This window comes from Mastomys coucha, unplaced genomic scaffold (genome assembly GCF_008632895.1).
Source record: "Mastomys coucha isolate ucsf_1 unplaced genomic scaffold, UCSF_Mcou_1 pScaffold9, whole genome shotgun sequence".
Taxonomy (NCBI): Eukaryota; Metazoa; Chordata; class Mammalia; order Rodentia; family Muridae; genus Mastomys; species Mastomys coucha.
The window spans coordinates 52,888,804-52,894,386 of record NW_022196915.1 but is presented as its reverse complement, the minus strand read 5'-3'; the positions used below and the strand labels follow the sequence as shown (position 1 = coordinate 52,894,386).

At 47.6% G+C, this 5,583-nt stretch overlaps 1 protein-coding gene across 5 annotated transcripts in view; it reads left to right on the top strand.

Moving 5' to 3' along the window:
• Positions 1-5,583, top strand: part of Ptk2b (protein tyrosine kinase 2 beta) — a 127,470-nt gene that overhangs the window by 58,584 nt on the left and 63,303 nt on the right. Inside the window, exon 1 of one of the 5 annotated variants that reach the window (XM_031362838.1) lies at positions 2,776-2,867. The exons of the other annotated variants lie outside the window; for them this stretch is intronic. The gene's annotated coding sequence lies outside the window, so the exon portion shown is untranslated. Of the gene's footprint in view, positions 1-2,775; positions 2,868-5,583 lie in introns of those variants that run through there. 5 annotated transcript variants of the gene reach the window in all.

Below are 5,583 nucleotides of genomic sequence, written 5' to 3'. Positions count from 1 at the left end.
AGAAATCCACCTGCCTCTGCCTCCCAAGTGCTGGGATTAAAGGTGTGCGCCACCACTGCCCAGCAGAATCTTTCATTGGTTGAAACTCACCAGCTAGTCTAGGATGGCTGGTCTGCCCATCTACCTCTACAACAATGGGATTATAAGACTAAGTCAGCACTCCTGAATTGTTTTGGTTTTTCCCTCATGGGTTCTGGGGAGTAAACTGGGTCCTCATGCATGCAAGGCAAGTACAGTATTGACTGATCCATTCCCTCCCAAGAATCTGCTTTGGTCTGTCATTAATGTCATCTCTCTCCATCTCAACTTGATACCTCTCATTCAGTAACTGTAAGCTCTCTGTATGGAGTTCAAAGGCAGGGACAGCTAGAACACGCATCTTCCTCCTGCTAGATTCTCATGGGCATTGACCAACAAGAGCTGTTTGAAAACTTAGGACTTCCCCACTTACCGTCTGGCCTGCTCACTAACCTCTCAAGAAGATGGGGTGAGAACTCAGTCAAATGCCCAAACAAAGCTCTGGCTGCTTATGGCTCAGGCTTCCCTACCCAAGAACCAATTTTGTGTCACACATGGTTGTTGCAAGTGGAGCCGTCAGGGGAGAATTAAGCCTGGACTGACAGATGCCAGAGAGTGTGGGTTCTGAAAGGTCTTCCGGCTCTGAGAGGAGCAAGCTTCTCAGAAGAAGGCCTGTGGCCTGCCCCCCCCTGCTTCCTTCCATGTACCTGACACCTTTCTCTCTTGCCGGAGTAGGTGGAGAAACCACTGAGTGAACTAGGGTGGGGGGGTCAAAGGTCACAGGTGGGCTGGGAGCCTCTAACTGTGAAAATTGTCCTCCTTCCCCCAACTCTTACTATCCAGACAGGAGAAGGCTGGACTGCACTCTCATGAGCCAGTGCCCATTTCTCTGCCTTCTGAGAGATCATACCAGTGGTTGAAAATGGCCATGCACCAGAGAATTTGGCACATGCTATGAACCAAGGCATCCCTGTGTACTGCCAGGAGCTGAATACTCACCAGGCTTTCTCCTAACTGCCCCTGCTGCCTCTGAGGTCATAGAGTGAGTCACCCTATTGCCAGGTTATAGTTATTAAAAAATAAAAGTTTTCCCCCACCATATGAGGTTCAAAGTTTTTAATAACACATTGTCACCTTCTGGTCTTGTTTTTCAGTGACCCCTCTCCCACTCTTATTCCCAGCCAAGTATGTCATTTCATTTCCTGGTCTTCTGGATCATACTTTCCAGAGTCCCAAAGCCTAGTGAACAGGTCCTGCTCAGTGATTGTCAAGCAGGACACTTTAGGGCCCATCTTATGTTATGGTGTGTCTGTGTGTGTCTCTGTGTGTGTGTGTGTCTGTGTGTGTATGAGTGTGTATATACACATACACACAAGCATGCACTAAATTCTTTCTTTTGGATTATGGATCGCTGTTGGATAGAAATCCTCTTTTCTTATCTGCTTGGCTTCATATCATCAAGCTCTGGCATGGCTCCAGAAGTTCAGAAAAGTAGAGAAGGAAGAGAGAGGCAGAGGGGGAAGGAAAGGAAGAGGAAGAGAAGAGAAAAAAGTGGAAAGAGGGGAGGAAAGAGAAACACCAGCTAAAAATACCATTCATAAACTGGCAAATAGGCAATAAAGGAATTGTGGTTTTTAGAATTCATTATCCTTATTGTTACTATTAATTTGGTGTTTGTTTTTGGTCTCTGTGCACATGTGTGCAGCTGTGTGTGCTCATGTACAAACATGGATGTAAAAGTCAGAGGTGAGCCACAGAGTTATTCTACAGGAACTATCCACCTTGATTTTTTTGAGACAGGGTCTCCCACTGGAGTTTGCTGGCTAGGCTAAGCTGTGAGCCCCAGGATCTTCCTATCTTTGTCTTCCCAGTGCCAGAATTTTAAAGTGTGTGTGTGTGTGTGTGTGTGTGTGTGTGTGTGTGTGTGTGTGTGTGGTATTTTTACTTGGGTGCTGGGGATTGAACTCAGATCCTCATGCGTGTGTAGTAAGCATCAACTGGGCTCTCTCCAGCCCCTGCTTGGCTTGAGAGGGAAGGTCTTAAAAGGAAAGGTCTTACTCCATAGCTCAGTCTGGCCTGAAATTCATGTTCTCCCCATCTCTGTCTCAGTGGTGGGATCACATATGCCACCATGAGTGCCAGAGGTTGTAGAAAGCAATGGAACCCAAAGGTCAAACCGGAGGGAGATGAATCTGGCCAGCAGCAAGGACTAAGCCTTAAACTAATGGGGAGAGCAGAGGCTCCCTTAACAGGAAGGAAAAGCACTGGATTTCGGGCTCTTCAGAGAGCCAGCTGACCTGTAGGGAGGCAGGTGTTGGTAACAGAAGGCTCCGAGTGGGTAATGGGTGCGGGGGTGGGGAGCAGAAAATGTGGTGGAGTCTCAAATGCTTTTTGAATTATGCTGAATTATAGCTGGCAGTAATCACAACCTTCCAGGTTCATTCCTTTGCCTGGAAAGAAGGGAAGAGATTAACCAAATGACAGGTTGGGGGTCCCAGAGCTATAGAATGCTGGCCCCACAGGGACCTGGGGGTTGAAAGGACCAAGTCAGCAGGTGAAGCATGGAGTCTGGGGCACAGCTGGGTCCAGGAGCTCAGGAATGGCTCCCCAAGACTGCAAGGTCATTGCAATTAGTTAAGTGCCTGTGCCCAGCAGGCCCTGAGATAGGAAAGGCCTGCCTTCCCCATTTTGTTGATGTGGAAACAGCCAGGGGAAATGACTCAGAGACAGAGTGGAAACAAAGTGTGCCTCTCGTGACATTCTGACTTCTGTTGGTCTGAGTGGCTGGCGCTTTGGGCTCTCTACCGTGGGGCTCCCTTCCATGGAACATGCTTCTTCTGTATTCTCAGGTCAGGCAGGGGAACTTGTGTGGGCAGAGCGGGAACTCGGGGTCGGGGGAAGCTTTCCAGGTGAACAGATGGACACCGGAAGGCAAGCTTGAGCTGGAGAGACAGACTGGGCTGTAGAGGTTACCACATTTATTGCTGAGGTGGGCTTTGAAAACCTGGCCTTGCTGTTAAATTAGCTTTTCAGTTCTTTCATTTGCTAACTCCCAGGTACAAACAAACAAACGACATGTGTATTGCAATGCCCCTGAGTCTTCAGAAAGACTCGTAGATAACATCAGCTTCATGTCTCAATAGAGAAAACGGACCTAAAAAGGTCACCTGGTTCAGGTGGTATAGCCAATAAGCTGCAGAGACCTCAGACCAAAATTGCTGAAAGTTACTGCTGGCGTTTTGTAAAGGAATGAGCATTACATATATTATAATACAGAAGAGAGTGTATGGGATTCAAGAACAAGAGGATACCTTTCAAACTGAATACACTCAACACTGGAAGTGGCAGCCAGTGTTTGTAATCACCAGACTCAGAAGGCTGAGCAGCAGAGAGTAGAAGGCCAAGGCAAGACTGGGCCAGGTTATGTCACAAACAAACGAGCAAACATGTGGTGACATACACCTGTACTCCTAGCATTTGAGAGGTGGGGCCAGGAGAACCAAGAGTCTGAGGTCAGGAGCTGGGGGACGGCTCAGTGGGGAAGAGCACTTGCTACGCATACATGAGGACTTGAGTTTAAGTCCCCAGCACCCTTGTGAAAGCTGAGCATTGCTTCAAATATCTGTAACCACACGGAGGGGCAGAGACGGTGTGTATCTGTAACGAGAGCATTGAGGGGCAGAGGCAACTGTCCCAAGAGCTCACGGGACAGCTAGACTGGCTGACGTGAGTTTTTGGTTCTCTGAGACTTCACCTCAAGGCACTAAGGAAGGGAATAAATGAGGAAGTCATCCAGTGTCCCACACTGGCTGCATGTATCCAAATCCATATGCTTATCCACACACTCATATGCATGCAACTCCCACAGAGAGGTGTATCCACACACACACCTAACTCTAAAAGAGAATTCAAGGTTACCTGCAGCTGCCTAGCAACCTCAAGGCCAGCCTTGATACGTGAGACCCTGTCTCAAAAAAGCAAGAGCAAAAACTCAAAACAGAACAAAACCAAAATTGAATTCAGTGGGCCACAGCGTGAGTTTTCTGCATGATCCTTACATATCAGATTTTGTGGTAGACACATGAAAACATTGTCAAGGCCACCATCTGTCCCCCAACCACAATTTGGAAACTCTGATTCACGCAACCTCCATCTCTAACCATCAAACCAGTCAGTGGCTGGGCTTTAATACCTAGCCCTCACTCATGGCAGTGGACGCTGACACCAACCTGGTAGCTTTGGTAACTGGTGTTAGTCAGCAGTGCGGTTGGCATGATGTCAGGAAGATGAATGCTTATCCACTTGACTCATTCAGATGTGGATTTCAAACTTGTCTCTAGGGCCGCTGGGCCACAACACTGGGGATATCACTCACTGTGGACTTTGGAGTCAGGCATCATGGTAGCCTCAAGTCTTTGCCACTTACTGGCTCCATGGCCTGGAAAAGCTGATCTCTGTAGGCGTCAGTGTCCTCTCTTAGTACATAAGGATAATTCCCATCTGCAGAATCATTCTGGGAAATCAGGTTATTGTGTAAACTCCCTGGTATGTGATAGTATATGTTATGATAACACTGCCTTACAATGTCCACCCAACAAAGGACTTTTTTTCCCTGTGGTGATCCTAGAACCTTTCTCAGGCTGGGAGTGCGGAGCTTGGTAGTTTTGCTGAATTGTCTGGAAGAGACTTAAATCCTACTTCAGTCCTACCTCCTTTGGGCAGGTAGATGGCTTGCCATTTAGGAAGAACATAATTGAGTTTCTTCCAGAAGATTATTAGGGACTCGGAGACTCAATAGGCCCCTGGAGTACCCTTTGAAGGTTTGAGCCAAGAAGTTCTTGTAGCCAATCAAAATGTTTCCTGTTTTAATGTGGGCCCATTTCCTTGTGTTTGTTATTCTTTGCCGGCAGCCTGGGCAGTTCTGGGGCCTAAGAAGTACGCTGAAGTCCACAGTGGCTCAGAGCCACAATTCACTGGTACCATGGTATGGACATGCCTTGGACAGCACTTGGAGGGCCGAGGGCAGACTAGGATACAGGGTGGAGTGGTCACTGGTGCTGGGAGAGCCAAGTCTGGGGAAAACATAGGGCTTTGGCTCATGAACTGGGGGTCAGAGGACTTTTCAAAGGTTGAAAGCCAGAAACGGGTTAAGGCTACAGATGAGAAATTCAAATAACCAGGGAGTGCAGGCAAGTTCCTTCAACAGTACTAGAAGATGCCAGTTTGTTGGTCACCATCTCATCCTGACTTGGAATTCAGTGGTATACAGTGGTGGTTTGAAGTCAGCCATGATGGGAATATTTACACCTTAGGTGGGAAAGGCTGAAGACAAACACTTACCCCTGTAAAAAGCTCCTGGCAGAATGAACAAAATACTGGGATGTGGTGGTCATGTACATTGTTGGAAGATAGACAAGTGGTAGCCAGGGAGTGATTTCTCTTTGTGTCCTACTACTACTAATGGGCTTTCATTCCTTCTCTGCCTTCACAAGGCTTCCAGAAGGTAAGCAGAGTATTATTGTCCCATGTTGTCAATGGAGAAAAAGAAGCTAGGAAAAGTTAAGC